The sequence below is a fragment of the Leucoraja erinacea genome, chromosome 26 (assembly GCF_028641065.1).
Source record: "Leucoraja erinacea ecotype New England chromosome 26, Leri_hhj_1, whole genome shotgun sequence".
Taxonomy (NCBI): domain Eukaryota; kingdom Metazoa; phylum Chordata; class Chondrichthyes; order Rajiformes; family Rajidae; genus Leucoraja; species Leucoraja erinaceus.
The window spans coordinates 4,762,869-4,784,254 of NC_073402.1; the positions used below are offsets into that span (position 1 = coordinate 4,762,869).

At 45.3% G+C, this 21,386-nt stretch overlaps 1 long non-coding RNA gene across 1 annotated transcript in view; it reads right to left on the reverse strand.

The window, feature by feature from the left end:
- The window catches only part of LOC129709603 (uncharacterized), a 59,288-nt gene that overhangs the window by 36,341 nt on the left and 1,561 nt on the right, over positions 1–21,386 (reverse strand). Inside the window, exon 2 of the long non-coding RNA XR_008725531.1 lies at positions 4,855–5,001. This is a non-coding gene — a long non-coding RNA (uncharacterized LOC129709603). The remainder of the gene's footprint in view (positions 1–4,854; positions 5,002–21,386) is intronic.

Genomic DNA, 21,386 nt, shown 5'->3' on the forward strand with positions numbered 1-21,386 from the left:
TTGAGTCAACATAGAATTTGAGAAACATAGAAATTAGGTGCAGGAGTAGGCCATTCGGCCCTTCGAGCCTGCACCGCCATTCAATATGATCATGGCTGATCATCCAACTCAGTATCCCGTACCTGCCTTCTCTCCATACCCCCTGATCCCCTTAGCCACAAGGGCCACATCTAACTGCCTCTTAAATATAGCCAATGAACTGGCCTCAACTACCTTCTGTGGCAGAGAGTTCCAGAGATTCACCACTCTCTGTGTGAAAAAAGTTCTTCTCATCTCGGTTTTAAAGGATTTCCCCCTTATCCTTAAGCTGTGACCCCTTGTCCTGGACTTCCCCAACATCGGGAACAATCTTCCTGCATCTAGCCTGTCCAACCCCTTAAGAATTTTGTAAGTTTCTATAAGATCCCCTCTCAATCTCTTAAATCTAGAGAGTATAAACCAAGTCTATCCAGTCTTTCTTCATAAGACAGTCCTGACATCCCAGGAATCAGTCTGGTGAACATTCTCTGCACTCCCTCTATGGCAATAATGTCCTTCCTCAGATCTGGAGACCAAAACTGTACACAATACTCCAGGTGTGGTCTCACCAAGATCCTGTACAACTGCAGTAGAACCTCCCTGCTCCTATACTCAAATCCTTTTGCAATGAAAGCTAACATACCATTCGCTTTCTTTACTGCCTGCTGCACCTGCATGCCTACCTTCAATGACTGGTGTACCATGACACCCAGGTCTCGCTGCATCTCCCCCTTTCCCCAATCGGCTACCATTTAGATAATAGTCTGATTTCCCGTTTTTGCCACCAAAATGGATAACCTCACATTTATCCACATTATACTGCATCTGCCAAACATTTGCCCACTCACCCAGCCTATCCAAGTCACCTTGCAGTCTCCTAGCATCCTCCTCACAGCTAACACTGCCCCCCAGCTTAGTGTCATCCGCAAACTTGGAGATATTGCCTTCAATTCCTTCATCCAGATCATTCATATATATTGTAAATAGCTGGGGTCCCAGCACTGAGCCTTGCGGTACCCCACTAGTCACTGCCTGCCATTGTGAAAAGGACCCGTTTACTCCTACTCTTTGCCTTGGGACCAAAGACTGTGCGGGATATTATGGATGATCTGTCCCTGAACGAAGCAGGTGAGCCCGCAGAGCACGCGTATTTCTCAGTTGCCACGATGCCTTAAACAAGGGAGATAGAAAACTGTTTCCAGCATGCGTGAGATATGTCACTGTGTCCGATGGAGTGCAGTGTAAGTGACTTGACTTTTATGAAGACAGTGATGAAACTGCAAATGGCATACATCAAGCTCTGATGAGCTGTCTGGAAAAGTATGAACTGAATATTAGACACGTCACAGCCTATGCAGCAGATCAAGCCAATGTAAACTTTGGAAGACACCACTCAGTTTACCAGTTATTGAGCAGTGCCAACAATCACATCCTGAAAGCTAATTGCCCAGCGCACATAGCTCATAATGCCTGCAAGCACGCCTGTGATCAGCTGTCAGTGGATATTGAGACAATTGCTCTAAAGGTCTACAGCCACTTCTCAATATCTGATTCCTGAAGAGAGGAACTGCGTTCATTTTTTGCCTTTGTTGACATTGAGTGGCGTGAAATTCTGCGTCATGTTTGCACACGATGTCTCTCTCTTTATCCAGCCGTCGAACGGCTCCTGCAAAGCTGGCCCACTCTTACGTCATACTTCATCTTGAGACCTGTCCTGTGGCACTGGAACTGGTTTTTGAGGGAAGAAAAAACTGGAGTTACTGAAATCTATCTGTGCTTTTTCCTAAACGTGGGGTGTGTTTTTGACTAACTCGTAAAACAGCTGGAGAAAACAAAACGCTGCATCACAGATGTTTACGAGGAAGTCCGAAATTTCAAAATGAAGATGCTTCAGTGGAAACAGGACAACTTTTTGGATATCAGGCCAAGCAGCTGGTGGACAAACAACAGCAACAGGACTTTGTGAAGTTCTATGACTCTGTGGTTTGATTTCTCACCAGAAAATGTAATGATGAAACTGAAAGCGTTTGGCCTCGATGAGGAGCTCTCCTTCACTGACCTGGAGTAGGAGGTGGCTGCCCACAAAATAACAGAGAACGTCAATATAGACCAACTCTATGAAGAGTTCTGTGCTAGCCAGGAAGAGATACAGAAAGCCAGAGAGGATACCACAAAATCCACCAGTGAGAAGTAAGTGGCAGTTTTCTAAAACATAGCGAAAGCCAAGTTGATCAACATGTTCACAATTGTCTCATTGGTCCTCAGTATGCCATGCTCATTTTGATAAAATACATCTCTTGATGCTCCTGAACACATCATCAGTGATGTAACCTGGGGTCATTGGGGGTTTCGGGTCTTTCAACATTACACACCCTCACACAAGCGACCCAGACGTGGTTGATCAGACCACGACTTGTGTTCAGGTGGCATTTGCTCCTCCACATGGACCTCTCCCGATCCAGAGCCATCTCGAGGCCTTCTCCGCTGCCTCTGTGGTGTTCTTGATGGCCCTTCTCCTCGCCACTCCGTTGATGTCCAGTGCACTCAAGGCTGTGTAGAGCGATTACCCTGCAAAACCTCTGCAGCCAACCTCGATGGGCACACACCTTGCCTTCCAGGCCTGCTTACGGCAGTCTATGACTTGCTCTTCGTAATTAGTCATCTTCCTCTCGTGGGCCTCCTCCAGACGGTCCTTCCACGGCACTGTCAGCTCCAACAAGACAATGTTTTTTGGTTGCCTCTGAGACCAGGATCTGGCCTCAGGGTGGTCGTGGCAATGTGCTGTGGGAACTTCAGCTTTTTCACCAGGTCTACAGAAAGCTGCCAGTCCTGCGCAGTCGCCAGGATTCCTGACTGATTGCCAAATACCTTTGTAGAGAGGATCTTCTCTCTGATGACCAGTTAATGGACAGACTCATGAAACGGATGCAGCACAGAGCTGATCAAAAATCAACTTCAAATATCTGTGAACTGTGACTTGTCATGTAAGGACCTCTCTCTGGCTGTGCAAAAGGACAAAGGACTGCTTGAATCAGTCAAGAGCAGGAAGCAATGTCCATGGAAATAGTAGACTTCAGTAAGTAAGTAAAAATAAGTAAGTTTATTGACCAAGTATTCACATACAAGGAATTTGCCTTGGTGCTCCATGCACGTAACAACATGACATACAGTGACAGTGATGAGTGACTCAGAAAACATTAAACATTAACAATAATAAGACATTAATGATAAAATGCCATTGATCAAGCATGTGAACCAACTTGATGAGTCCCCTCCCTCTTTTTCTCTTTTGCAGTGATTATATGTCTACTCTATAGGCACATACAGATAAGGTTATTTGGTGTTATTTCATGTCTGACGTAGTCAGATTCTTCTCTGTATTATGCTTTGTTATAATTTGGTGTTATATTTCATATATAACACTGAAGATATGTATCCATGGTTCATATATTGGATTTGTTGACCTATTCAGGGTTGTTGTTTTTTTTTATCTCTCTCTGTTTTTGAAGATGGTCCCTGTTACCATCTGCTAGCTGCCAGCACCCCTCAGTCACTTCAGGCTGGGCCTGCACTATACCCACACCATCACGGCACACCACCTCTTGTCCCTTATTTGGGAGTGAGAAAGTTGGCAACCCTAGCTGTGGAGCCCAAGTCAATGTCTATGTTTAATGCAGAGATAGAGAGATTCTTGATCAGTACGAGTGTCAGGGGTTATGGATATAAGTTATGTAGGGATGTGAGGTTGTAGCTACGAAGGTGTTGGATGAAGCAGCAGTGAGCGATTTCAAAAGGAAACTTGCTGGGCACTTGCAGGGTTGAAATGTGATTGATTAAATTGTTCTCCTGGGAGCTGGTGTGATCTTGATATGTGATCTGCCTCCTTCTGTGCTGCAATAACCTAATGACACTGACTCCATGACTTGGTGCCAAATCAGCTGTGCACAAAGGTTTTGTTTAGTTTTGGAGATACAACATGAATACAAGCCCTTGGATCCATCAAGTCAACACCAATCATCGATCACCCATTCACACTAGTCGTGTGCTATCCCACTTTTGCATCCACTCTCTACATACTAGGGTATATTTTACAGTCCAATTAACCTATAAAGCTGCATATATTTGGTATGTGGGAGGAAACCAGAGCACCCGGAGAAAACCCACAAAGCCACAAACACTAAAGGTGCAGAGAAAGTGCAGAGAAAGGTGGGATATTGATAATGTGCAGGCAGATAAGATTAGCTCATCTTGTCATCATGTTTAGAAGAGACATCATGAACTGAAGGCCCTGTTTCTGTGCTACACTCTCCTACATTGTGTGTGATTATTTATTGAAATAACAGAAGATACTGCAATGGTACAGCTTTAATGTGGTAAGCCAAAGTGCTGGATATCTATTTTTTTTTGCATTATAATCAGGAATGTCAAATCAAAGATCATGATCTAACAATATTCTGAAGTAAACAGGTGATTCAGACAGAACTTTAGCAAAGAGAATGGAAACATATGGAATCAAGTACCGGTGCAGATGGTCAAAAAGTAAACTTACTTCTCGTGTGATTTTTCTTAGCACTAGAATGTCACACACCCTGTGCTCACATCAAGAGCCTATGAATAGATTAAATCATTCGGTGTGGTTTTAAGTGTCGGTATTAACACATTTTGCCTTTGAAAACCGGTAGAAAAACTACAGGAGGATCAGCAGAGAGTTGTGAAACATTTGTATGATTACAGTATCCATGGGAATTATTCCCTACCTGTTTCCGCGTTACTTTCTTCCTTTTCTTGGATGTGAACATGATGTCAGTCCTATCTTTGGCATGACTAGAAACTTACCTTTATATACTCCTTGGTAGACAAAGATGCTGGAGAAACTCAGCGGGTGAGGCAGCATCTACAGAGCGAAGGAATAGGTGACATTTCGGGTTGTGACCCTTCTTCAGACTGATGTGGAGGTGCATCTTCACCAGAGGTATCGTGCTCCTAAACAAAACACAAGGTGTCATAGATTCTTAGATTCATACAGTGTGGAAACAGGCCCTTTGGCACAACTTGCCCGACCCAGCCAACATATCCCATCTACACGAGACCCACCTGTCTCAATTTAGCAAAATGTCCCTCTAAACCTTTCCTATCCATGTACCTGTCCAAATGTTTCTTAAACATTGCGATAGTACCTGTCTCAACTACCTCCTCTGCCAGCCTGTTCCATACACTCACCATCCTTTATGTAAAAAAGTTACACCAATTCCATTTAAATCTTTCCCCCCTCACCTTAAATATATGTCCTCTGGTTGTCAATTCCCCTACTCTGGGGAAAGGACTCTGTGCGTCTACCCCATCTATTCCTTTCATTAATTTGTGGACCTCTATAAGATCACCTCTCATCCTCCTGCACTCCAAGGAATAGTCCTAGCCTGCTCAACCTCTCCCTATAGCTCATGCTATACTTAACATAAACATCCACCTCAGAGTAGTCCACATTCCTCATTGATAACACAGGTCTGTGCATTCCACCTGAGGAACCAAGAGGCTAACCATCAACTACACATCCCATGGCCTGGACTCCCACTAACACATTGCCCAAACCCCAGTCTACCTTGGAGTTACACTCAACTGCTGCTTAACATTCAAGGCACTTGTGGAAAAAACTAAAGCAAAAGTGGGCACCCACAATAACATATTGAACAAACTCACCACCACCAAATGGGGTGCCAACCCAACAACAGTATGCACTACAGCCTTAGCACTCTGCTTCCCTGCGGCAGAATACACCTGCCCTACTTGGGAGAGATCTACACATGTAAAGAAGATTGACTCATCTTTGAATGCCAGCTGCTGTAGCATCACTGGTTGCCTCCGATCTACAGACATAAACAACGTCTACCAACTGGCTGGCATCGCTCCCCCAGACATCAGGAGAGCTGTTGCAAGTGGCCCGTGTTGTACTTCCGTGTTGTACTTCCGGTGGCGCTAGTGCCAGCAGCCTCCACTTACAGCCGGTATCTTTTTGTTTTTTTGTTTATTTAGTTATGTAAAAGTGTGTTTTTTTGTGGTTTTTTGGTGTTTTTATGTGGGGGAAGAGGGCACGGTGCGGGGGATACCGTCCTTCAGCCGCTTCCTGGTGAGGATGCGACTATTATTCGAGTCGCGTCCTCACCCCCCCCCCCCTCACCCCCCCAGCGGCCTACCTACCTGGATTGGCACGGCCTTTCCTGCCGGGATCGACCGGAGCTCCAGCAGCGGCGGGACAGTGCTGGAACATCGCGGGGCTGGCGATGCCTTACCGGGGGTCGCCGTCTGGAGCCCGGAGTGCTGGACCTGCTGCACCGACATCCTGGAGCTGCGGTTTGCGGGCGGCGCTGATGGACAGCGCGGGGTCCTGTGACTCTGCCCGGCTTGGCCTGTGGACTCGGGAGCTGCGGACTCCGGCAGCGGGAGGCGGCTGATCAGGAGGTCCGGGCCGCTGAGGAGGAGGATGCTCACCATCGGGGTTCGGCGTCGGCGTTCCACCAGCCCGGCCTGAACATCGGGACACCCGGGGCGGCGACTGCGGGTGCTCGGAATGCCCCAACCACGGATGAACACGGAGGGGAGACTGACTGGACTATGGTGCCATCCTCACCTTGGTGCCATTTATGTTATGTTGTGTCGTGGACTTTCTGTGTTTGTGCTTTTTTTTTAATTCAATTTCAATTTTATTTTTAATATGTTTAATTATTTATTTATTATTTACTTATTTTATTAATGATTTTTTTTATTTTTATGATACTGCCCGTAAGGGAAATTCATTTTGTTGTCTCAAATTGAGACAATGACAATAAATTTGAATACAATACAATACAATACAATACAATACAATACAAAGTAGGACAGAGCATCTGAAACATCTGACTGTCGATACACATCCATTACGCAGCCATGTGCCCCCTCCTAGGCGGTTAAAATCCTGTGAAAGCTTCCTCACCAGCATCACCCCATTGAAAACAACACCAACTGAAGCTCGCCTCCAGATGTGGAAGAACAGACTAGCCACTGTCCCTATTTCCACCTAGATGGGCACAAACCAGCAGCAGAGTGCTTACCACCAGTGCGGATGAACACTGGCCGAACTGGAGACGTCTCAACCGACTGCAAACCGGGGTCGGGCGGTCAAGGGTGACAATGGGGCTACATCGAGGGTACAACACCCTGTGACTGTGGCTCACGGACCCAGGCAATGCAACACCTACTACAATGCCCATTGCTGGATAATCCATGTACTACTGCAGACCTGGCACTTAACACTCCAGTAGCACAATGATGTGTACAGCAGTGGCGAGCCACTATACAGCATAAAGGCATGAAAGAAGAAGACAGTGATGGAAGACAATAAAGTTCAATCTTCTTCCTCTTTGTTCTCCCATGGTCGGGGCCGTCAAACCATCCACAATCGGGGCGATCAAAGCCCCTGTCGGGGTGATCGAAACTTCCGCGTCGGGGCAGTTGAAACTCTCTCCGTGGCATGGAGCTCCCGAATCGGCCTCTTCTTACCAGAGACCGCGGGCTTCCCAATGTTAAAATCCACAGGCCCTGCGGATGGAGCTTTGACCCCCCCCGGGAAAGGGATCGCAAGCTCCGCGATGTTAATGTCCTGCAGACTCTCTGGCTTGGTCGATCTCCAGGAAAGGCGGCCATCTCCACGATGTTAGGCCGCAGTGCAGACGGAGATACGATAAGGAAAAGAATCGCATCTCCATCGAAGTAAGAGATTGAAAAAAAGTTTCCCCCAACACCCACTTACCCCCCACATAAAACAAACTATGGAACACTAAAACATACTAAACACATACTAAAAATAACAGAAAGAAGAAAGGGCAGACACATTGTTGGCGAGGCAGCCACTGCTGGTGGCACCACCAGGGGATATGGGCCTAATCTGGGCAAATGGGACGAGGTTAAATGAGGCACCTTATCCAACATGGAAGAATTGGGCTGTCAAACATGTCAAACGGTATTGCTATTTCTCACATTAATTTAAAACTTTTAAACTGATTATTTTAAAAAGGACAATACAACACATCGTAAATTAGTTCAAAAGTATTGATCACACTCTGACCCACAGCTACCCTTCTCCATTGGAATGAATGGACTACCTTCTTGTGCAGATCTAACAGGTTCAGCTGGAAGGTTGCTCAGTGAAGGTGCTGGGGACTTGACACAAGTTTAATGTTCACTGCGGAACTGCAGTCAGAGAAGTTGCAGCAAAGTGTAGCCAACAACTTTAGGGCAGCACGGTGGCGCAGCAGTAGAGTTGCTGTCTTACAGTGCCAGAGACGCGGGTTCGATCCTGACTATGGGTGCTGTCTGTACGGAGTTTGTACTTTTTCCTCCAAACACGTGGGTTTTCTCCGGCTGTTCTGGTTTTCTCCCACACTCCAACGACGAGCAGGTTTTCAGGTTAATTGGCTTTGGTATGATTGTAAATTGTCCCTAGTATGTAGGATAACGCTAATGATCGCTGTGGGCCGAAGTGCCTGTTTCCGCACTGTCAGCGTTTTCAGGAGAAAACATTCTGAGACACAACAATATTTCTCTGCAAATTCTGGACCTTGGTTCCTTCTACCATTCTTCAATCTTATTCTCTGCCTTGCTTCATTTTTCTCTCTCTAACACTTTATTGCCTTGCCCGTGGCTATAGTATTGGTTCAACAACACATGGTTCTCCTAATAAGTCCCCATTCGTCATTGATTTCTCCAACCTTCTACACTGTGCTTTTGTCCAATGATCCTCGTTCTGTCCATCCCCAGTATATGCACGGAATAAGATTCTCACGTTGCCCCTTTCCCAGTAAACCCTCTCAATGCACACTGAGGCTGAAAAAAATGTTCCTGCAGTTGGTGGATCCCTGAGAATGCATGCTGAAAATATGAATCAGAGCAACAAAGCATTGAACCAAACCTCTCCAGTCTCAATGAAATGAAAGATCCTCGCCACATTAGATTTGCAAGACCCCCTTCCATCAGTGAGTGAACACCTTACCCATGGCAATAGACAGTAGGTGCAGGAGTAGGCCATTCGGCCCTTCATGCCAGCACCGCCATTCACTGTGATCATGGCTGATCATCCACAATCAGTACCCCGTTCCTGCCTTCTCCCCATATCACTTGACTCCGCTATCATTAAGAGCTCTATCTATCTCAAGGGTACAAGGGTGAAGCAATAACGCGATTGAGTGCTGAGATTTTTAGTTCCCCATGAAATTGCTGGAATTCTTTGCATTATGCATTCTGCCTGGTACTTCACTTTCCTCACCAATCCCTCTGCGGTTCTAAGAGCTCTGCACTTTCTCCATCCTTTGTTTCTTCACGTTTACTCCATGCGGTATTATCATCCAACTCAACAGGCTTTTTATAAAAATAAGAAGCTGCTTTGTGTTCTGGTTTTGACAGGGCGAGTTACTCACATTCCCATCCTCCCCTCTCCCCAGTTCATACTAAGTTTCAGCTCACTGCTTGACTAATGCACTTGCTTACATTTTTAAACCAGAACAAACACAGCAGGGTGCTGGTTGATTGATGCTAGCTTCCCCAACACAAGCTCCTGATATCTTTATTATATACATGGGGAATTGTTATAGCTTGTCCACACAACTGGAGTTAGCACCCGAGACTCCATGCATTAAGTGTCGATCGGTTTTCCATTTCAGGTAGAGCACAACTGTGAGCTGGTTTGGGCCCCATATCAGAGGTAGGATGTGCTGGCTCTGAGGGTCCATAGCAGGTCGACCAGAATGATCCCAGGAATGAGTGGGTTAACACATGATAAGCATTTGATGGCACTGGGCCCCCTAATTTCATAAGGTCGTAAAGTCACAAGTGATAGCCCTGGAATTAGGCCATATTTCAATTGGGAATTGAAGGCTCAGTGGCCTAGTTTGCGGATGATACAAAAATAGGCGGAGGGGCGGGTAGTATTGAGAAAGCAGGGACTCTGCAGAAGGACTTGAACAGGTTGGGAGAGTGGGCAGAGAAGTGGCAAATGAAATATAGTGTAGCAAAGTGTGGAGTTGTGCATTTTGGTAGTAGGAGTAAAGGCGTAGACTATTTTCTAGTTGGGGAGAGAATCCAGAAATCAGAGATGCAAAGGGGGAGGAGGCAGGAGGTGAGAGAAGTCCACAACAAATCAGGGCCGGCAACAGATGACCTCAGGAAGGGAAGAGCCCCATAATGGTTGAGGAAGGTGTGATAACAAGAGGGGTACAAGGATGCAAACAATGGAACTGGTATGACAACTAGGGTGGGGGAGGGGTGATAGAGACATTAACGTTGTAAGCTGCCCAGTGAAATATGAGGTGCTGTTTCTCTAATCAGAATGTGGCCTCACTCTAACAGTGGAGGAGGCCCAGGACAGAAAGGTCAGTGTGGGAATGGGAAGGGGAGTTAAAATGTTTGACAACCGGGAGATAGCATAGGCCCAGGCGGACTGAACGTTGGTGTTAAACCCCTGCTCCTGCTTCACGATGCACCTGGATGTCAAACTTAGGTAATTTTCCTATTTCCTGAAAACCGCTCCTGTGGCTTTCAATGAGTGTTATGCCAATTAGTTTTGAACAATTGTCAGTCATAACTAATGTAAACTGGTCAACTGTTTTCATAACAATGGGACAGAAAGTGGCCATTCAGCCATATCATATCTAAGCTAAGTGAGTGAGTTTGGTTGCCATGTTTCAGTATTAGACCCATTGCCACACCCCTGTCATTGCCTTGAGGACTCTCCATCCACATTCTCATCCAACACAGACGCTCGCTCTTGGGCGAATCAAAATGCTGCTTGCAACTCTCTTTCCACATTTTTTCATTCCCATCCTTTTCTCCTTCTGTCTCCTGTCATCTATTTTCTTCTCTTTCTTCACTGTCCACTTATCACTTTCATTACAATGATCATTTAATTACGACAAGCTCGTTTTTTTCCGATACCCTTTAAAATGTTCTTTACTTTAGAGACACAGCGCAGAAACAGGCCCGTCAGCCCGCCGAGTCCAGGTGCCGACCAGCGATCCCCCCGTACATTAAAACTATTCTACACACCAAGGACAATTTACAATTTTATTCAAGCCAATTAACGTACAAACTGCATGCCTTTGCAATATGGGAGGATGCCAGAACACCTGGAGAAAACCCAAACGGTCACAGAGAGAACGTACAAAAGCTTCCGTGGTGAGGATCAAACCCAGGTCTCTGGCAATCATAGGCAGCAATTCTACCCCTGTCCCAACATGTCTCCAAACCCATCATGTGATTACTGAGATCAGATACCCATGTGGAAATGGGCAAAATTCACCAAAATTACAGTTGCACTAAATTTCTACATTGCATTAATATAACTTCCTGTCTTTCCTATTCCAATTGCAACGAGTAATCAAACATAAATGAAAACTGAAGGCTTCGTGCTAGATCCTCAAAGTCTGTGATTTTCTTTCTTGATCCTTTGCACATCTTCAGAAAAAAAAAATCAATTTTCAATTGCACAGCAGTGAGAAAGAAAGAGCATTTGTGATTGTTTGTAGGTAATGATATTTCCCCTCACATACACAAGCAACAAATGAGTTGAATGCTCATTTATACTGTCTGCCAGCAGGAACATTCCAGGTGCCTTACAAAATCCCTCATTTCCAGATGCCTATGCCAGCTCACATTAAATAAATATACACATTGTCAGATAATGGCAGAGCTATAGGCCCATACCCTGCTCTATTCTCACTGTCAGAGGAAACCACTACTGCTTTGAGACGTCAGTGGTGATAGAGCAACTCCATATTATGGATGCTGACATTACTACAACTCAAAATGTTTTGTGATAGTCAAAGTCATAGACTCGAGAAAGAGAAACTCAAGAGTGTTTCATTGTCAAATGTACTGACAGTGGAACAATGAAATTCTTACTAGCAGCAGCAATTTCCAGACTCTGGGACAGTTTCGTCCCAGGTGCCATCGGGCAAGTGAACCATCTTATCAACTGGAGAGTGATCCTGAGCTACCATCTATCTATTGGAGACCAACGGACTAGGCTTGGTTGGAATTTACCGGACTTTACCTTGCACTAATCGTTATTTATTCCATTTATCTTGAATCTGTACACGGTGGACAGTTTGATAATATTCACGTTCAGTCTTCCTCCAACTGGCCCAGCACGCAACAAAATAGCTTTTCACTGTACCTCAGTACACATGACAATAAACTAAACTAATATGCGGCATGGTGGCATTTATACCGAGCCAATTAACCTACAAACCCATCCATCTTTAGAGTGTGGAAGGAAACCGAAGCCCTCAGAAAAAACCCATGTGGTCACGGGGAGAACGTCCAAACTCCAAACAAACAGCACCCGTAGTCGGGATCGAACCTGGGGCTCTGGCGCTGTAAGTGCTGTAAGGTAGCAATTCTACCACTGCGCCACCATGCCACCCAATCTAATTATTCCACCAGGACCTATTGAATCTTGAGGTGCTTCGGTCAAAGTCCACATGGAATTATGAAGGGGAAATCATGCAATGACTTCTGCAGATTAATCGTGGTCTTTCCTCGCCTCCAGCTCTTCACCGCCATCCCATACTTTCAGTCTGAAGAAGGGTCCCGACCCAAAACATCACCTTGTAGCGGCACCTAGTGGTGGGGCTGGGAATTCAGAACACTCGTCATTGGTCGGGTTTGTCACGTGACCCAGTGGTTCGTCCGCGGGCTTTTGAGAGTAATTAGTAGTTAGTGTTCTTCGCATTGACAGGAGCTGTAATCATTATTTCTAGACTAGGTATGCGGCGTTTCGAGCATTTATTTTTGTTAATAAAGAATATTTCACTCAACCTGCCTGGTCTCACTATATTGGTGACCCCGACGATCTGAACATTTTTTGGGTCCAATCATGAACGTCGCTGAGAACCCCGGCCAGCCCCGCCCAGCAGTACGTGGTTTTGCTTAAATTGCCCATTTTCTGGGTAGTCCAACCTCATGAGTTGTTCCAACATGTTGAGGCCCAGTTCCAAATTTGACAAATCATTGCGGATTCCACTAAATACTTCTACGTGGTCGGTGCGTTCAACCAAGAAACCGCCACCTGTTTGCTCTCTTATCACCAAAATCTGCCTGCCGACAAAATAGAAACAGAAACATAGAAAAATAGGTGCAGGAGTAGGCCATTCGGCTCTTCGAGCCTGCACCGCCATTCAATATGATCATGGCTGATCATCCAATTCAGTATCCTGTACCTGCCTTCTCTCCATACCCCCTTATCCCTTTAGCCACAAGGGCCACATCTAACTCCCTCTTAAATATAGCCAATGAGCTGGCCTCAACTACCTTCTGTGGCAGAGAGTTCCAGAGATTCACCACTCTCTGTGTGAAAAAAGCTTTTCTCATCTCACTCCTAAAGGATTTCCCCTTTATCCTTAAACTGTGACCCCTTGTCCTGGACTTCCCCAACCGGGAACAATCTTCCTGCATCTAGCCTGTCCAACCACTTAAGAATGTTATAAGTTTCTATAAGATCCCCCCTCAATCTTCTAAATTCTAGCGAGTGCAAGCCGAGTCTATCCAGTCTTTCTTCAACAAGTACGAGGGTCTCAAGGCTCTGCTGCTGCGTACATTCGGGCTGCCCGGCTCCTGCACATGGATGACCTCGGTGACCCCAAGCCATCTGTACTGGTGAGCCATATGCTTTCGCTGATGGACGGTCAACAGCCTTGTCTCCTCTTCGAGCAGGCTTTCCTCGAGCAGATGCCCGACAGATTCCCCGTGGACACGGGGGCTGTGATCTGCATACTGCCCCCATCCGGGGTCGCCACCCGTTCTGGTAAGCGAGGCCCCACCCTGACCGCCGTCATCTGCAGCCCCATCACATATCCTCAAAATCTCCCAAACCCTTTCTGTTACCGTATCAACTAAACTTTCAGTCAATTTATAAACTGTAGATAAAAGAATAAGATAGATGATAATTCACAATATTGATTTGTGGGTTTTCTGAAGTAAATCCTGTTTAATTACAGGTATCTGAGGAAGGATGATAAACTCAGTTTAGAGCAGACGAGATCTTCTGGCAAAAACGGGAAAGCAGACTATTATCTAAATGGTGGCCGATTGGGAAAGGGGGAGATGCAGCGAGACCTGGGTGTCATGGTACACCAGTCATTGAAGGTAGGCATGCAGGTGCAGCAGGCAGTAAAGAAAGCGTATGTTGGGTTTCATAGCAAAATAATTTGAGTATAGGAGCAGGGAGGTTCTACTGCAGTTGTACAGGGTCTTGGTGAGACCACACCTGGAGTATTGCGTACAGTTTTGGTCTCCAAATCTGAGGAACGACATTATTGCCATAGAGGGAGTGCAGAGAAGGTTCACCAGACTGATTCCTGGGATGTCAGGACTGTATTATGAAGAAAGACTGGATAGACTTGGTTTATACTCTCTAGAATTTCGGAGATTGAGAGGGGATCTTATAGAAACTTACAAAATTCTTAAGAGGTTGGACAGGCTAGATGCAGGAAGATTGTTCCCGATGTTGGGGAAGTCCAGGCCAAGGGGTCGCAGCTTAAGGATAAGGGGGAAATCCTTTAAAACCGAGATGAGAAGAACTTTTTTCACACAGAGAGTGGTGAATCTCTGGAAGTCTCTGCCACAGAGGGTAGTTGAGGCCAGTTCATTGGCTATATTTAAGAGGGAGTTAGATGTGGCCCTTGCGGCTAAGGGGATCAGAGGGTATGGAGAGAAGGCAGGTACGGGATACTGAGTTGGATGATCAGCCATGATCTCATTGAATGGGGGTGCAGGCTCGAAGGGCCGAATGGCCTACTACTGCACCTAATTTCTATGTTTCTATGTTTCTATGTTTCTGTGTGTCAGATAACTGAACAACACAAACCTGGCTCACAGCCCTTTGGCTGCTCACTTTGAAACAGACCTAGTTTAGGGATACAGCATGGAAACAGGCCCTTCGGACCATTGTGTCCACGCCACCCATTTCCACTAGTTCGACATAATCTCACTGTCTCATCCACTCCCTGCACACTATGGAAAATTTACAGTCCAATTATCCTATAAACCCACAGGTTTTTACGATATGGGAGCGAGTGGAGGAACCTCACGTGATCACAGGGAGAACTCCACACAGAAAGTACAAAAGGTTACGATCACTCCGGGTCTCTGGTACCATTGGCTGCAGCTTTACTAGATGTTGTTATTGCCTATTTGACTAGGCAATAACCATTCACATATGGAACTATATCGATACTATTACTAAAACTCAATCTTGAACACTTCCCGTCTGCGTTGTATTTAAATTTTCGCAAAAACGGTATCCTATATAGCTAGGATCTTTTGTCACCTTACTCACCATTCACCTCTGCTCCAAGCTACCAGGTTTTGTTCCGATCGATGGAAAATTATAAAAGTTATGAAGGTTTAAAAAATTGTGGATTGAGCAGATTGGTCTTCATGCCTGTCGGCCACCATGAAGGTAATGCCCCTTCTGTGGGCAAGGAGAATAAAGCCCCGGAGGCTAGGCATGAGACCAGAAGTTGGGTGTGATTCAGCAAGCCCGCAAGACCTGAGTGAGAGTCGGGTCCAGAAGCCATGAGTGAGAGCCGGGTCCAAAAGCTGTGAGTGAGTTAACTGTGGCTCTAGCAGCCATGAGTGAGTAAAATGAGGCTCCAGCAGCTGTGAGTGAGTGAACTGTGAGCCCACCAGCCTGAGTGAGTGACTGAACTGTGAGTCCACCAGGCATGATTGAGTGAGTAAACTGTGAGTCTAAGAATCCATTCGGACCACAATGTCCATACTAGCACTCTGGAAACCAGTCCCTTCGGCCCACAACACCCATACAAGCCCTCCAGAGAGCCCCTCTCCCCCTCCCCACTGGCCACTGCCTGAAGCCATTCGTCTCCCACCAGCCACCGACAGCCCCACCTGAAGCCATGCCCCTCTCCAGGCTTCAAGATGCTCTCCCCACCGCTACCCGACAGCCCCTGCCTGAAGGCAACGTCCTTTACCAGATCGCATAAACATTCATCTTCTTGATGCTTTGACAAATGCATTAATGCCTTTCAATGGAATTATTTGTATTGGAGAGCTGCACATTCTGACTTTTCTGGATAAAGAGGTTTCATATTGTATTTGCAATCCTTTTAGTACACCTTGGTTGATATTTCCAGTATACATTATGAATGAACCTTGCTGGAAGGTGTAGGTGTGATTGTTTTGTTTTTGTGGCCGTGATTCACCGGCGACAAAGGACTTTGCAGAAATCACTTCCTTCAATCAGAGACTGCAGGTGCCTCTGTTGAAGTGACTCAGAAAAAGTCCAAAGAGCAATGCAAATTGGAATACAAATTATTGTGGGCGGCATGGAGGCGCAGTAATAGAGCTGCCGCTTACAGTGCCAGAGACCCAGGTTCGATCCAGACTATGGGTGCTGTCTGTACGGAGTTTGAACTTTCTCCCTGTGACCACATGGATTTTCTCCAGGTGCTTAAGTTTCTTCCCACATCCCAAAGACGTACGGGTTTGTAGGTTAATTGGTAAAATTGTAAATTTTCCCTTGTGTGCGTAGGATAGTGTTAATTTACGGGGATCGCTGGCCGGCGCGGACTCGGTGAGCCGAAGGGCCCATTTCTGTGTGGTACCTAAACTAAACTAAACTATCATATTCATGAGATAGACACAAAGAGCTGGAGTAACTAAACGGGTCAGTCAGCAACTGTGGAGAAAAGGATTATTTGACGTTTCGGGTCGAGTCCCTGTTAATCCGGGCGAAAACAGAGCAGTCAATGCTTCAAAATTTAGTCAGGGCTTGTGTACTGCTAGGCCATGTTGGTCAAGTTAAATGTGCCTCTGCAGAACTGAAATAAGCTGCTGAATGGTGCCAGCGAGTCAGTGGCCCAGAGCAGTGATGCAGGGAAATAATGGAACATCTGCAGAGATCTTACAATGGAGTGTGAAATGCATAGGGTTAGTTGGATAAATACAAACTAATTGTACATAAATAATGCTGCGAGACATTCAAGGCCCTGTCCTACTTTACCGAGTTACTCACAAACTCTCCCGAGTTTTCCCCTAGATTCGAACTCGGGGAATGTTGGGTAATGTCGGTAGCGAGCTCGTAGGAGCCCGTAGGAGTCCGTAGATGTTTCGTAGTGGCTCGTAATGCCAGCCGTAGGAACTCAGGGCATCAGGTAAGTAGGGACGTTTTTTCAACATGTTGAAAAATGTCCACAAGTAAAAGAAATAGCCTCGAGTACCTACGAACGGCTATTACCATACTTCTCTGAGTTCGAATCAAAGGGAAAATTCCAGAGAGTTTGTGAGTACTCGGGAAAGTGGGACAGGGCCTTCACCTGTTAGTTGTTGATTGGCTTAAATGTTAAGCCTTGTTTGAATCCCCAGGCACATGTTGCATTATTCATCTATGTTAGCTTCCTTCTTGAAGCCTTAAATTCCTGTCCCTCGGTACAAGTTCATTCCAAGAGTTCTCCCGAGTTTGCCCTGATTCGAACTCGGAGATTTATGGTAATGGCCACTCATCGGCACTCGGGGCTATCGGGGACATTTTTCATCAAGTTGAAAAATCTTCACAAGTCTTCCCGTGCTTACCTGCCATTAGCGAGTCTTCCCGAGTACCTGCCGTTAGCGCTAAGAGATGTCCCCAAGCTCCGACGTACCCGCTACATTCATTCTCCGTGCTTACCACGAGTTTGATTTTTTTTTTAACTCGGAAGAGCTCTTGGAATGAACTTCCACCGTGGATAGGGTTATTACCAGATACAATGTGTGTAAGATTATGCTATTGGATTGGGGAACTGTGAATTATGTACTGTGATAATTGATATGTGTTATTGGATTGTGCAGAGACCACCCCCATGTGGTTCAGCCCCTCAAGGTTCGGGGACATATAAAAGGCAGCCCCCACAAGGACCGTTGTCGATCTTCTGGAAGAACGCTTGGGACTGCGTGACCTTTTGGAGTGTCTCTGCTTGCACGAGGCTAGAAGGGCTTGGCCAAGCAGATACAAGGATTGAACCCGTGGTGGTTAGATATCGTACAGGGGAACCTGTATTGTGTTATCCACAATAAAGTTTAGTTGCTCAAGTGCTTGATTCAGTATTTTATTGACTGAAACTAGACCGGGGTGAAGATTAGAACAAGCTGTTTACAAACCTTCTCCAGGCCATTCTTCTATCATATCCACGCATTTACAGCAATGGAAACTAGGACTAAGTTGCTGAATTTCCTCTCTCCGCTTAGCACTGTGGTCCCGGATATCCCAGTGAAAGTTAATGCTCAGGGGTGAAGAAATGTCGCTGTTGAGCTATTATCCTGATCCACCTTCATGCTGTGATGGTTAAACCTGGTCGCATACCAATGCCATCTCTGGGATCATCATTAGCCCGCACCGCGGGAAATGTTTTATCTTGGAGACATTTAACGGACACATGCAGAGAGCAAAACAGCTTCCTCAGATCAGAAATGTAATTTAAGAATTTCCTCCCTGTGTGGAACAGCTGTTCTAAGTATTAAGAGTCTCAGGTTTTAGAAATACGGTCACTTAATATTTCCCAACTATCTATTCTTTGATCGATGCTGTATATTCATACATTTCTAAAATTGCCGGCAGAATGTAAATTGACTGTGCAAATTAGCACAGCTTAATTTCATTACTTATAACAGCAGCCACCATTCTAATCACCCAGGTTTAATGATATCAGGGACAGTGTTAGTAATACAATCAGTGCCTCAATTTTGCTCTTGTTATTTGAACAACATGCTAACTTTGTCATCAGCAATGATTGCCATTCATGGTTAGCTACCTTTGAGCTAATATTGTAAACTACCGGGCAGTGCAAGATAATAAAAAGTGCTAAATGACTTGTAAGGAAAAGTTTGCACTTATTCACTCTACCTATTGTAATACTTTTTGAGAAGTAATGCCCCTGTCCCACTTAGGAAACCTGAACGGAAACCTCTGGAGACTTTGCGCCCCACCCAAGGTTTCCATGTGGTTCCCGGAGGTTTTTGTCAGTCTCCCTACCTGCTTCAACTACCTGCAACCTCCGGCAACCACCTGCAACCTCCGGGAACCGCACGGAAACCTTGGGTGGGGCGCAAAGTATCCAGAGGTTTCCGTTCAGGTTTCCTAAGTGGGACAGGGGCATAAGACTCCCGCTTCTTCCTTAAAGGAACAACATTTCATAATTAAATAGCAAGTTTTGTGAACATCTTTGAGATGTGGGAGGAAACTGGAATAACCACACCATCGCAAGGAAAGAGTGTCAACCTCACACAGACAGCACTGGCAGTCAGGATGGAACCCTGGTCTCTGGCATGGTGAGACAACAGCTCTACTTGCTGTACCACCTTACCACCTAGTGCACCATTCTGCCGAGTTTGTATCTCCGAGCTAGTATTTAATATTATTGTTTGCCTGGAAGCTGGTCATCAATTGATATAAAATATGTTGCCTTATAAACTTGTATTTATCAGTGCACAGGATATTCTAAAGTCACCGTAAAGATACAGTGTGTGAAATAAATGCAGTGGCAGTATTGAACCACAAAAGACCATAGGTCGTTATGAGGCTTCACTGTGAATGCTTTACGTTCAAATTCCCTCCTAACTGGGATGAAAGGAAATTGACAAACTGTGGCATATCAAAATAAAATAATCTGTGGCATATCAAAAATAACTAAACTTTTCTTGAGCTTAATCTTAAGCATCTATGTTTTTCCAAGCTAAAATCTGAATAGCATTAATTTAATTAAGTGGAAGAGATTGTACTTGTAATCTATTATTGGGCTATTGGGAACATCAATTAAAATCTGTAAACACATATCACATAATTAAATAATTTACATAATTTAATGAATGCAAATCTTAACCAGCAGAGTCATTGCACAATGAGATATTGCAAGGATAACTATTGCCAAAGCATGATTATACTGCATATAATGGATATATAAACTGAATACTGTTGCAAAATAAGTTATCTTCCACACATTTATCAATATAGGAGTGGATATTGTAATGATGAAAAATTAAGTCGTTTGGAATATTTACGATAAATGTCAGTGATAAATGTGTCTTTATGTAAAAAATAAAATGTAAATTATTTTCCATTTTACCCAAATGAATGTATTATTAAAACTACATGTCTGTGACTTATACTGCAAATTATGGTTTCTTATAATTTTGAATTACAGCAGACTTTCAGATAAAAGTACTTTTAATATATGAATATTGGAATTGCTTTTATTTATGAGGTGAATGATTTACTGCAGAGCGAAGTGATCTCCTTTTACATGTAGCATTAAAATCTTACTGTCCAGGATTTGTTATGGATTAATGAGTCTTCTGCTTTGTTTAAGAACGAACTGCAGATGCTGGAAAAATCGAAGGTAGACAAAAATGCTGGAGAAATTCAGCGGGTGAGGCAGCATCTATGAAGCGAAGGAATAGGTGACGTTTCGGGTCGAGACCCTTCTTCAGACTGATGTGGAGGTGGGGGGGGGGGGGGGGGGGGAAGAAGAAGAAGAAAGGAAAAGGGAGGGGAAGGAGGGAGAAAGCAAGGCCTCCTCCAATTTGCGGTGGGAAATCTGGCCATGTAGGAGGCCCAGGACAGAAAGGTCAGATTCGGAATGGGGAGGGGGAGTTTGAAGTGCTGAGCTACCAGGAGGTGAGGACCATTTCCGACATCTCCTTACCATTTCTACACCTCACTATCTCCATCACAGGTAACAGACTACTGACCGACATTTACTACAAACTCACTGACTCCCATGGCTGTCTGGACTACACTTCTTCCCACCCTGCTCCCAGTAAGGACTCTATCCCCTACTTTCTGTCTACGCCGCATCTGCACCCAGGATGAGGTGTTCCAAACCAGGGCATCAGAGATGTCCTCATTCTTTAGAGAACGGGGGTTCCCCTCTTCAACTAAAGATGAGGCTCTCACCAGGGTCTCCTCTATATCCTGTAGCTCCGCTCTCACTCCCCATCCCCCCACTTGTAACAAGGACAGAGTTCCCCTTGTCTTCACCTTCCATCCTACCAGCCGTCACATACAACAGATAGTCCTCTGACATTTTCGCTACCTCCAATGGGATCCCACTACTGGCCACATCTTCCCATCTCCACCATGTGGTTGTGGAGGCCAATTAATATTTTTAAGGCAGAGACAGATAGATTCTTGATTGGTGCAGATGTCAGGAGTTATGAGGGGAAGGTAGGAGAATGAGGTTAGGAGGGGGAGATAGATCAAACAGGAATGAATGGCGAAGTAGACTTGATGAGCCTAATGGCCTAATTCTGCTCCTATCATGCATGACCTTATGTCCTTATGATATCTTTGG